Here is a 13,815-nt window from a genome sequence, read left to right on the forward strand (position 1 = left end):
GCTTCTTGAAAGGAAGGACGCTATCAAATCTTTATAACGATGTGCGCCCACATTCTTTACTCCTTTAGTAAGCCAACTAACATAGCAGTTCAGACAATGGATAACGAAGAGGTTACATTACTGAACATAGGAAGATGCTGCTGTGTTGCACCTTGACAGAGACATCCCCTTGCCAAGATGATAAGTCGTTTAAGATTAATTTCCGCCAGTTCGTTCAGTGTAAGCATAAGCAATTACCAGTAAGAGCATCAGTAATTGCAATCAGCCTAGTAGCTATCCTCTCTTTACTATCACATATATGTAATTAGACGCCCGTTTTAATATGGAGAGGGATAAGAAAGACATATTTTGTTAAAATAATCGTATTTCTGCCCCGGTGTAATACACGCATCATAGGGATTTCACTTGACTCGCGTGCCTCTTTGGGAAGCCAGCCTGCTTGCTCCTCAGACAATGGGGACTGGCTCTGAGCACTATGGGACTTAACTTCTAAGGTCATCAGTCCCCTAGATCTTAGAACTACTTAAACCCAACTAACGTAAGGACATCACACACATCCATGCCCGAGGCGCCTAGAACCACTCGGCCACTCCGGCGGGCCAATGGAGACTCCTTCCACGTAATACACTAGGTGAAGAAAAAAAGCCGCACTTGGCGGTCGACATGCTATTCCTCATCCCAGATCAAGACAAAAGTATCTAGCAAACTTAGTCCCGCCAGTAGGTTTAATAGAAATGCAATAAAGAACGAGGCTCTGACATTGCAGAACTGTGTGCATTGTGGCCAAGAATGGGCAACATGAACTCTGCGCTGTGCTGGAGCTGTTCCATTAGCTCAGTGAGTCAGTCTGGATTTAGCAGCCACCCGGAGAGAACGTCCGTACTGCGGCCTGTGGAGTGTGTGAGCTCGTGTTTGTTTGCTTTGCGACAGCCTGCGTGCCATCATGGCAAATAAGTTCAGGAAATGTACATTACGTTTCAACTATTGTCCGTAATATGAGCGACCAAAAGACTTAGACGAGGAATGCGAAGATTCCACCATCGGAACTTCTGGGTGTCAACCTCTCGATTCTCAGTAATACCGTTTAAGTTAAAATGATCAATGACGCTGCGAACGAGCGCGTATTAAACGCTACAGAACAGTGACTCCGTTACCGTCACGCTGACGTTATGGTTGGCATAGAGAAAGTCGAACAATCAGTACCTGCAGAGGACGTCATAGCGGTTTTCTGGTCATGTGGCGCTGTTCATGATCATAAGACAACGCTGGGCTCGCTTCCGTACGTACACTGTTCTTACAAGGGTTCATCAGATCACAACTGATCTGCGCCACCATGTTCTGACTTATCTGACCATCAGCGGATGTCGGGCAGCCCCACAATTGTTCTGGACGTGGGAAAGAGGGCCACATCAGATCTAAATGTCTGCAGTGACACATAAAGCTGCTAACAACTGGAGGAGTGGTACTCCCTACGTCGTTTACGATACTTCTGGTCAGATATTCGACGGACGTTAAGTCGCCGCCGGCCTCCCGGTAGCTCTCGAAACCACGTCAACAGCTGTTGGATAGTGTTCCGATCCTTTCTGAACTGGTGGCTGACGACGTGACTGACGACGTGACTGACGACGTGACTTCGGCCTTGTCATCACTTCTTGTGGTAGCTCCGGCTGCGCACATGGCCGACGCTGATGTCGAACGTTGAAACACGTATGTATTCATTACCAGCGATGGCGAGGCATGACAGAATCTCTGACCAGAGAGTTATTTATCGTTGCTAGTCTGCGCTTGACCGCGCGAGACGACAGCTGTAGCGAGTAGTGAGTCGGCAGGAACAGTAGCACGTAGCGAGTCGGCAGGAACAGTTGTCGTATGTAGCGAGTCGGGAGAGCTAGTAGTCAATCGACAGTTATAGCGAGTGGACGATTGTACTGAGCGGGCGTCGGCATGCGTCGGCGGCGTGCTCTTCTCGCGACTCTGGTCACGGTTCGGGACGATGTATATTGTTATAGAAGGTAATGAAGCAGCATTGCGCAAATCTAATAATGTGTGTTAATTGTAATTAATTTGTTCAAAAAAAATGCCCCAATAATAATTTTTTTATAGAGTAACTTTTTTAAATAAAAACATTCATTTCAATTTAAAGAATATTTCCTATGCATTTCCTCCAAGAATCAAAATTAAATATAAGCCAGCATTGCACGAAGCTGTGTAAAAGAGTGGATAAATAAGTGCAGATAAAGAGATGCAGTTTTTTATTGAGGTAAGGATTTTTTGCTTTTTTTCTGAATACAGGGCCGAAGGTCAGCGCCGCTGTCCTTATAAAATTTATCAAGTTTAATTATTTCTGTTGAGATGTTGCATACGGTTGATGGTTCATTATCTAATTAATATTATTGTGGGTTCATAATCAATCTTCATTCTTTAACGATATTTTGTGGGGAATTTACATTTGGGCCATTATTATTGTTTAATTTTGTGGAGAGCTAACATTTGGCACATTTTTATTATCATAGATATTTTTTTATTTTTTGCTGGGCGGTTACACTTGGTGACATCTGGCCAGGATCATATTTCTTTGTGAATCTTCTGATAAGTAGTCATATATCTGCTCTTATTTACTTAAATATAATTAGGATTTGGCGCAACGCATTTGCTAATTTTGTCACTTTCTTCCACAGATCATCGGCAATTCGTTGCTCTTTGTTGTATTTTTGTTTGTTGGATTTTGCATTGTGCTTATTTCATTTGTGAATAATTCTGATATGTGTAAAAATGCCGCGAAAAACTGTTAATAGTACATCGCGAGGTATAATGAGTGAAATAGTTGACTTAAACAACTTGAACGATAGTACTTGTGACACGCAGTGTAATGATGACAATCTCCCATTTACGGACAATCAGTGCGCACCGGCCACTAATGATGATTTTTATCTTAACGATGAACAAATGAATTCAATTGCGTCCTCTGTTAATTTGACGACAATTGATGACGCGGGGCGTTCTGTTGCAATGAGCGCTGCACAGCTTGAAACACCCAGTTTGTATAATTTACGTAATTAACAGACGATTATTTCTAACGAAAATGAACAGGATACTCAAAGTAGGAGAGATTTATTTGATTCCGAGGTAGTGACTAACAGTGCACGTCCGATTAGCAAACATTTTCAAGAATCACAGAATATCCAAATGGATACACAAAACATGACAAATGCACATACGCCATCACATAGCACAGAGAATGCAACAGCTACTTTTGGCTTGGTTCAAATTATGGCAGTATTGCTACAGTTTAAGAAGGAACAAAGAGAAAACTTCAAACAACAGAATGAAAAACAAAACGAGAATTTCCAACAATTTAGTGAACAGAACAAACAACAACTTAATGAAATTAATGAAAGACAAGACAACAATCATAAACAACTTAGTGAACAGAACAAACAGCTTAATGAAAAATTAGACAACAATTCCAGACAGTTAAATGAAAAACTAGACAACAATTCTAGACAGCTTAGTGAACAGATTAGAGCCGTTGCCACGCAGTGTCATGACACTAAGGAACAATTACGTGAGGAAATTGAGACTTGTGCTAGGAAAAGTAGTGAAGAAATTAGATCTGTTGCTCAAGAATTAAGGGATATGCAAACAGCTGCAACAGAATCACTTAGAGACGAAATTAGTGCAGTCGGTAAACAATGCTCTGAAAAAGCAACACAATTACGCGACGAGTTTAAATTAATGACAGCAGAACTTTCGGGCACAATGGATGCAAAGATAGACGCGAAATTCGAACAACAGAACAGTCAAATTAACGAACGTTTTAATCACCTACAAAACAGTGATACGCGTTTCCGTAAATTTATACAGGAACAGAATAAAGTAAAGCGACAAGTCATAGAAACAATTACCGCACAGAGACAGGAAGATAAACGTAAATTGTTTGCGAAGGCAAAAACATACGTTGACAACAATATTGCTACAGTGTCCGACGAAATTAATACCGTCAAACAGTTGAACACAGAATGACGTGATGAAATTTCCGATCTTAAATCGAAAACAGACACACACACACAGCAGACTTTCAGACAGTGACAGACAGACTCGAACAATTAGAACTAACACAGGGTTCCAATGTCATTAAAGCAGACGTTAAGAAATTGAGCGAAACCACACGTAAAATACAAAAACAAATTAATGCTTCTGACACTAAAAACGATGATCAGGTAAAAATACTGACTGAAAAATATGATGAATTGGCCAGTCGTATTGATGTTATCGAAAGTAATAATGACAGCAAATCAGATGATACTGCACCGATTTTGTTTAACCAAACACCTGAATTCCAAAATTTACAGCAGACAATCAATGAGAACGATTCGTCTAATAATACATTACGTAGAAAATTGTCAAGTTTACAGCAAGAGGTAACAGAGATAAAAAATATTTCAGTTAATAACACGTCACTGCATACGGCGAATTCCGAACATTTCTCACACTCATACAGCCAGTATAATTTAGGTAATCTACAGAGGGTACGTGAGTTAGATTCCGAACAGTCACAGTCAAACAGATTCTCATACAATCCTGAACCTGTTCCGTCATACAGAGACGATAATTTTGATTACAAACATTTTCTATCAGTGAGAAAATTTAAAGTATTGAAAAATGACAGAACACAGATTCACCCCCTGGATTGGATACAACAATTCAGCTTTGCTTTTCCACCGACTTGGCCTGTAACACATAAACTTGAATTTATTTGTAGTTTTTTGGAAGGCGAACCGGCAACTCGTATGAGACCGATCGCGAGACAATGCTACTCGGTAGAAGAATTTCAGAATGCTTTTCTGTCAGCGTATTGGTCGAAGACGACACAGCGCGGAATTAAGGATCAACTAATTAGTTTATCGAATTATGAGTACTCAAATATTCCCAGTGTCACGCAATTTTTTGAGCACATGGTCCAACAAAACCAGTACCTAAGTGAACCATACAGTGAATCTGCACTTATTCAATTATGTATCTGTAAATTACCACGGTCATTAAGAGTGTCACTTTTAACGGGTCAGCAGAAGGAAAATATTTCTGCATTTTGAGATCTGTTACAGCTTCTGGAAGTGCAGCAATCGGATTATTCCTTTATAAACAAAAATTTTTCATATAATAACCAAGGTCAACAAACGCACAGCAATTACGGTGAGCCACGCAATTTCAATAGAAAAGGTAATAGACGCTTTAGGAACGACAACCACCAGAACTTTAATAACAAACAAAATTTTAATTATCAGTATCGTCAAAATTATCAGCAACAGCAAACACATTTTGGTAACAATAGACGTTTTTCTCCGCAACAGCATGAAAGCCAGCCGGTTAGCATACCTAACCAACAATGCAGTGTGCAAGGTCAGCCAAGCTTTAAAGTTTCGCCGCGTGCACGTATAGTCTCAGCTCCAACTAATAGTAACGCATGGCAGCAAGGAAATAACTATATACAGAAAACACAGTATTTGAATTCCTATCGCAATGCACCGTATAGAAATGACTAGCACAACAGACGTAAAAACAATGAGCACAATTATCAACATACGTTTAATAACAGTCGGTCTTACCAGCAGCAAAATGATCAGCAACAACATATTCTCATGAATGAATCAGACAGTAGGTATCATCCAGAGCGTAATACGTCTGGAACAAATAATAGAACAGTTCAAATAGTCGAAATGCCACAGCATCCTCCCGAAAATAATAATACGTCAGATAGAATTTGACTAGATACTATACAGGTCGCATTTTCCAGTAACACAAGCACTACTTTAGACACGCAGAATGTTGTTCTCGAAAATGTTATTACTTTTGACGACATACGAGACACTCTTTTGCAGGAAAGACCAGTTGTTCAAAAAACCATTTCACACCCTGTCATCGAAATTAAAATTGGATCATCGAAATTTTCAGCAGTAATCAATTCTGGATCACCTATGTCAGTTACAAATGAAGAAACTTTCAACGAGTGTAATAATGAGAATACCTATCCTACGTTACCATTAGGCAAAACGATAGTAAAAGGAGCAGTATCGAGTAAAGGAGTAGATGTAAAATTACAGACACATTTATCATTTTGTATTGCAGGTCATACATTTCACTCAGATTTTTGGATTGTTCCTTTATTGACAACAGACGTTATTCTAGGTACGAATTTTCTGGTACAACACGAGGCAGTTATTGATTTTCAAAATTCCTATTTAATGTTGAAGGATGAAAAGGTACAACTGGCTTTAGAATTTCAGCACTCATTATCTGCAGAAGAACAAACAATTAATCGCACAGAGGTCATTTCCGTATGACGTAACATAGACTGTGATTCCACATTGTTCACAGATACGTACGTACACAACTATAATACTCCAGACGAAGCTGACTATGACGTTATGCAGATGATTTCTGATAAAGTTAAACAGAGCAGTGCAAATACAGACGACGAACGCTCGCAACTACACAAAATCCTTTTACAGCAAGCTCCAGTTTTTGACAACATTCCTGGTACTATGTCCGGTTTTATGTATGAATTTCAAGTGAAACAGCACGACACATTTAAAGCCAAGCTTTATCCCATTCCATATATCCATAGAGAACAAGTTAAGAATGAATTTCAAGCTATGCTTGACCGAGGAATTAGTCCGTACATAAACCCGCTCCATATTGTTAAGAAAAAGGATGGCTCACTTCGCCTCGTACTTGATTCGCGTCACATCAATGACATTATTATTAATGAAACAGATCGCCCACAGACACTGGAGGAACTTCTACAGAAATTTCATGGTACTGCTATTTATTCTACATTAGATTTGAAATCGGGATTTTGGCAAATTCAGCTCCATCCGAACTGCAGAAAGTACACAGCATTTCTCTGTTTTGGTGACTGTTATCAATTTTGTAAATTACCATTCGGCTTAACTATTTCTTCAGCAGCTTTTATTCGCGGTTTGAACACCAAACTTCCGACAGAACTTAAAGACAGAATCACAACGTACGTAGACGACATTCTTATTGCAGAAGCTAACTGGTCTGAACACAATCTGATTCTTGAACGACTGTTGCAAACTTTTCTTGCACAAGGACTCACAGTTAATCTCAGTAAATCGCACTTTGGCAAAACTTCTATAAAATTTCTTGGACATGTAATTTCAGCAGAATGCATTGCGCCTGACCCAGAAAAACTTCAAGCTTTACGTGACATTACTGTTCCTACGACGAGGAAACAACTAGGCAGCTTTTTGGTGGTGGTGGTGGTGGTTAGTGTTTAACGTCCCGTCGACAATGAGGTCATTAGAGACGGAGCGCAAGCTCGGGTTAGGGAAGGATTGGGAAGGAAATCGGCCGTGCCCTTTCAAAGGAACCATCCCGGCATTTGCCTGAAACGATTTAGGGAAATCACGGAAAACCTAAATCAGGATGGCTGGAGACGGGATTGAACCGTCGTCCTCCCGAATGCGAGTCCAGTGCGCAGCTTTTTGGGTTTAATTAACTTATTTCGTAAATGTATTCATTACTCTGCTTTAGACACCCCTAGATTATGTCAATTGACAGGTAAAAACACTATTTGGTCCTGGGATAAGCAAGCACATTCTGAATTTGTGAACCTGAAAGAAGCCTTGTTGAATGCACCACTTTTGTCGCACCCAGATCTTACTAGAAATTTTTCCATTGCCACCGACAGTTCTAACACCGCTTTAGGCGTACACATTTTTCAGGAAATTGAAGAAGATGGTTGTACAGTAATTAAAAACATCGCTTTTGCAAGTCGCATTCTGTCACCTGCTGAACGAAATTATTCTGTTACAGAACTTGAAACATTATGTGTTGTATGGGCTTTTACCAGATTTAGGCATTTTCTTTATGGAAGACACATTACCGTTTACACAGACCACAGAGCGATACAGTTTTTACTTTCCGCTAAATTTACACACGACAGATTAAGTAGATGGAAACTTTATTTGCAGGAATTTAATTTCACAATTGTTCACATTCCCGGCACACAAAATATTGTAGCAGACGCACTATCCCGTTCTCTCAGCAACAATCAGCAAGACATCGCAACCAACTTCTGCAAAGCAAATTTCAGCGTCATGTACATTCAACAAGTTGCATTTGAAAATTTCATTTCGTCGTCATTACAAGACATAGCACAAGAGCAGAGTAAAGACAACGTGTGGAAAGAAATTAAACACCTATGGCAAGATAAGAGAAATGTTACCATTAAAAACCATTACACTGTGCGCAATGACATTCTGTTTCGCCGCTCTCACCCTGACAGCAACAATTGGTTATTATGCATTCCTGACGAACTTGTTAACAAATTGATTTGGTATACTCATTTAAGTTACGCACGTTATGGAGCCAGAAAATGTTTTCTTGTACTGAGACAGAACTGTTATTTTACCAACATGGAGAAACGTATTCGACGAGTTTTAGCGTCATGTAAAACCTGCCAGAAAGCTAAGTCAGATGCGACGTCACACATTCCTCCATTACATCCCATTGTACCTGTTAAATTGAGACACATGGCCGCTGTAGACATTTTTGGTCCGATTCCCAGAACTAATAGAGGTTTTTGCTACATCTTTGTCGCTGTTGAACTCACTTCAAAATTTGTTACCTTCACTCCGTTACGCAAAGCTACTGCTAAAACCGTTTCGAAAGCATTTATAAAACATTTTCTATTTCTTGTAGGGCATGTATTGAAAGTAATTTCCGACAATGGATCACAGTTTCGATCTGCTATATGGACACGTATGTTAAGAGCTAGAAACATTTCTCCGATCAATATATCCAGGTACCATGTTTCTTCGAACCCTTGTGAACGATTAATGAAAGAAATTGGTAAACTGTGTAGAATATAGTGTCATAAAAGACATATTGATTGGGACACACACATACTCTCATTCCAAGTTGTAATTAATTCCATACCAAATGAATCCACTATGCTATCTCCGTCTGTTATACTGAAAAATGTTGAACCACCTAACAAAATTAAAGAATTAGTAAACATTCCTACATCTCGTCGACTACGACACCGTGAAATAATTGACATTGCGCTGAACAACATCAAACGTGCCGCAGAGTGCCGGAGAAGACAGCGAAAACAGGTTCGTACCCGCCGTGACTTTCACATTGGACAGAAGATATTAGTACGTACACACTATTTATCCAACACAGCAAAAGGTAGATGCAGTAAATTTGAACTTCTATACGCAGGTCCATATCGGATTCGCAGTTTTCCTCACCCCAATGTTGTACACGTCGAAACTTTGAGAACCAGAAAATCCAAAAGAAACCACCACATATCGAATATCAAACCTTTTATTGAATGAAGATACTTTATGATTTAACATGCTGTAATGCCATTTGCTAATGTTTTTGACCACTTATGCAATTATATTTATGTGACGACTTACTGATGATTGTCGTATTTTTTCTTGGCAAGTGCCCGGCAAGGTAAGGTTAGCAGGTCGCTTTTCTTTTCGGTACACATCAGATCGTGCACATTTTTCCAGATAAACTTACGTATCTTATGAATAATTATGCAATTTTATCTAGTGACATATTAATTTTATTAAATTCTCTCTCCATTAAAGTCTTTAATTCTCGCCTCTATTAACTACACAACATACAAGCTGAACACAAAGAAAGTCACATTTCTTGTCATCATTTTTTTTATGTATGTACGATTGTTTTCCTGTTTTGTTTGTATGCACTATGAAATAGTTAAGATACAGCAAACACCAGTTGACTTTGACATTTTGCCTTATGAAATCTAAACATCGTGACTAATTTACCTGTTTTTTGCTGCTACATTGTGATACACTGGGTACATTTTTGCCTCTGAACACTATGTATGTTTTTCACATATTACGTTTTCTGTCATGCTATGCTGTATGCCAAATTATGTTACTATAAACCAATTTTTATTTAGTGAGTATATGATTTAAATGCAAGACATTAATCTTTGTTCATCAATTTCAGAAAGGAATGACGCGTAAAAGAAATAAATTAAACAGAAATGGGAATTTCACCTTCGGAATGAACGAAAGAAGATGAAAACACCTTATGAGGAAGAGTAAATGGATCAGGATTAACAAGCATTAACAAGAATATATTATACAAATCGTAGAATAGCAGTCTTCACTAATTTTTTTCTTTCAGAATACAAGGCAATTGATGCAGGCTGTCAAACAGAACTACACATTTTAGTTTTAGTGATGAAATATGCTAGAAATAAGGAATAGTTGTATAATGAGTAATGGAATGACTTTTTTGCAGATGATGATGAATGGTGATGAATAATGATGAAGAATATGATAATATGGATAATGAAGTTTTTCTTTGCAGATGAGAATATGGATAATGAAGTTTTTCTTTACAGGTGATGAAATATGCTAGAAATAAGGAATAGTTGTATAATGAGTAATTAAGTCACTTTTTTTGCAGCTGATGATGAATGGTGATGAATAATGATGAAGAATATGAGAATATGGATAATGAAGTTTTTCTTTACAGGTGATGATATGTAGTTATTTTAGTATTTGTTGCAGTTCGTTTTGACAGTATGTGTTATATTGCATAGCATGATGACTGAAGGTTTTGGAAAGGACAGCTAGGGAACACATTTTTTTATAGAATAGCAGTCTTAACTAATTTTTTCTTTCAGAATACAAGGTGATTGATGCAGGCTGTCAGACAGAACTACACATTTTAGTTTTAGTGATGAAATATGCTAGAAATAAGGAATAGTTGTATAATGAGTAATGAAGTGACATTTTTGCAGATGATGATGAATGGTGATGAATAATGATGAAGAATATGCTACTATGGATAATGAAGCTTTTTTTTTTACAGGTGATGATAATAATGGAGTTATGATAATATGGATAATGAAGTTTTTTTTTCTTTACAGATGAGGATAATGTTGAAAGTTATGTATTTATGCTATGTAGTTATTTTAGAATTTGTTGCAGTTCGTTTTGACAGTATGTGTTATATTGCATAGTATGATGACTGAAGGTTTTGGAAAGGACAGCTAGGGAACACATTTTTTATACACATTTCACTACCTGTTAATTCGAAGTTCACTACTTTTCAGCATAAAATGCGTTTCTTCTTTAAGTTTTATAATCCGTTTTGTATATTTTGCAGGAGAAATTATTTATGAAATTGATGTGCTGTATGCAGTTGTTCATTAAACATACATCATTTATGAATGTGATTACATATACTCTACTTGTTTCATAATCTTGCTACAGCTGACTCATGACGAATGACGTTTCACATCTTTATTTGCAGCAACAACTCAAAAGCAAATATTTTCATTCTCCAGTAATTACCCAACGCAATGCATTGCGAGCAAAAAAAAAAAAAGCTTTGTAACTGGTCAATGAATGCCAATGATTACTATCATTTTGTAATATTATGTCATTTATTAGCTCCTGTTTTTAATGATGACTTGTGATGATTTGTAATTTGGCCCTGAGTGCCAATATTCTCTGTAAAAACAATTCATGAACATGATTATGTAATACTATGTCATTTATTAGCTCCTATTTTCAATGATGACTTTTGATGATTTATAATTAGGCGGTGAGTGCGTATGTTCTCTGTAAAAACAATTCATGAATATTATTATGTAATACTATGTCATTTATTAGCTCCTGTTTTCAATGATGACTTCTGATGGTTTGTAATTAGGCAATGAGTGCCAATATTCTCTGTAAAAACAATTTATGAATATTATTCTGTAATACTATGTCATTTATTAGTTCCTGTTTTCAATGATGACTTCTCATGATTTGTAATTAGGCAATGAGTGCCAATATTCTCTGTAAAACGCCTCATGAATATCATTCTGTAATACTATGTCATTTATTACCTCCTGTTTTCAATGATGACTTCTCATGATTTGTAATTAGGCAATGATTGCCAATATTCTCTACAAAAACAATTCATGAACATTATTATGTAATAGTATGTCATTTATTAGCTCCTGTTTTCAATGGTGGCTTCTGATGGTTTATAATTAGGCAATGAGTGCCAATGTTCTCTGTAAAACTACGCATGAACATTATTCTGTAATACTACATACATGGTACACAAATGTTCAATAACTGGGCAATGAGTGCCACCAACTACTAGTGTAATTCTCAATGAACACTAGTATGTGACTTAATGTCCTTCACCTTCTGACCTAACTACCTGAAATTACTGCAATATCCGTTTGTCCTGTATATCCTCTTGATCATGGAGCACTATATTTGGTTTGTGCACTAATTCTACGTTGGTATACCTTACAAGAACGTGGTGTTGACACGACATGCTGTCCACCACCGTGAACGATGGAGATGCTATCATGGTCCCACTGTTTGGTGTACCTAATGTACTGCCAAAATGATAACATGGACTATTACTATGACATTTCAGTGTCTTGGCTACGCTGATTAATACTTCTGGGAAAAGAACTTCAGATTGTCTCACTTAGTGTTGTGCTTCTGTAGAAAGATACGGACTTTCAGTGCAGCTGCGTGCAACCTAAAGTGCTACAACCATGATGCAATCCTTCCCTTTCCTATCCTAATTCTTGTAACATAGTGAAAATCATTTTTTTGCCAACATGATTTGCATTCATGGCCTGTATATTTTGTGATTTGGTGATATGTTCTGAACTACAGTGCATGTGCACTTATGTCATTTGTCAACGCGATTTGTAATCATTATGTTTACTTGTTGTGAAATGCTAAAGAATTTTTCAGTGTGTGTGCACTTACGTCATTTGTTAATATGTTTTGTACTCATAGTATATATATTTTGTCATTGCCTGATATGTTCTGTACTCGGTGCATGTGCACTATATTTACTTCATGTTCTACACCTGTATATTCTGTGATTGTAAAGTTAGTTAGTTAAGAGAAATTAGTTGCTCATGGCAAGTCCAAATGACTCACCATCGCTGCCAAATTTTTGCCCCTCCCCCCCCCCCCCCCAGCGGAGGGTTATGAAACACGTATGTATTCATTACAAGCGATGGCGAGGCATGACAGAATCTCTGACCAGAGAGTTATTTATCGTTGCTTGACCGCGCGAGACGACAGCAGTAGCGAGTAGTGAGCCGGCAGGAACAGTAGCACGTAGCTAGTCGGCAGGAACAGTTGTGGTATGTAGCGAGTCGGGAGAGCTAGTAGTCAATCGACAGTTATAGCGAGTGGACGATTGTACTGAGCGGGCGTCGGCATGCGTCGGCGGCGTGCTCTTCTCGCGACTCTGGTCACGGTTCGGGACGATGTATATTGTTATAGAAGGTAATGAAGCAGCATTGCGCAAATCTAATAATGTATGTTAATTGTAATTAATTTGTTCAAAAATAATGCCCCAATAATAATTTTTTATAAAGTAACTTTTTTAAAGAAAAACATTCATTTCAATTTAAAGAATATTTCCTATGCATTTCCTCCAAGAATTAAAATTAAATATAAGCCAGCATTGCACGAAGCTGTGTAGAAGAGTGGATAAATAAGAGCAGATATAGAGATGCAGTTTTTTATTGAGGTAAGGATTTTTTTTTTTTTGTTCTGAATACAGGGCCGAAGGTCAGCGCTGCTGTCCTTATAAAATTTATTAGGTTTAATTATTTCTGTTGACATGTTACATACGGTTCATTGTTCATTATCTAATTAATATTATTGTGGGTTCATAATCAATCTTCATTCCTTAACGATATTTTGTGGGGTATTTACATTTGGGCCATTATTATTGTTTAATTTTCTGGGGAGC

This window comes from Schistocerca cancellata, chromosome 5 (assembly GCF_023864275.1).
Source record: "Schistocerca cancellata isolate TAMUIC-IGC-003103 chromosome 5, iqSchCanc2.1, whole genome shotgun sequence".
In the NCBI taxonomy this organism is placed as follows: domain Eukaryota; kingdom Metazoa; phylum Arthropoda; class Insecta; order Orthoptera; family Acrididae; genus Schistocerca; species Schistocerca cancellata.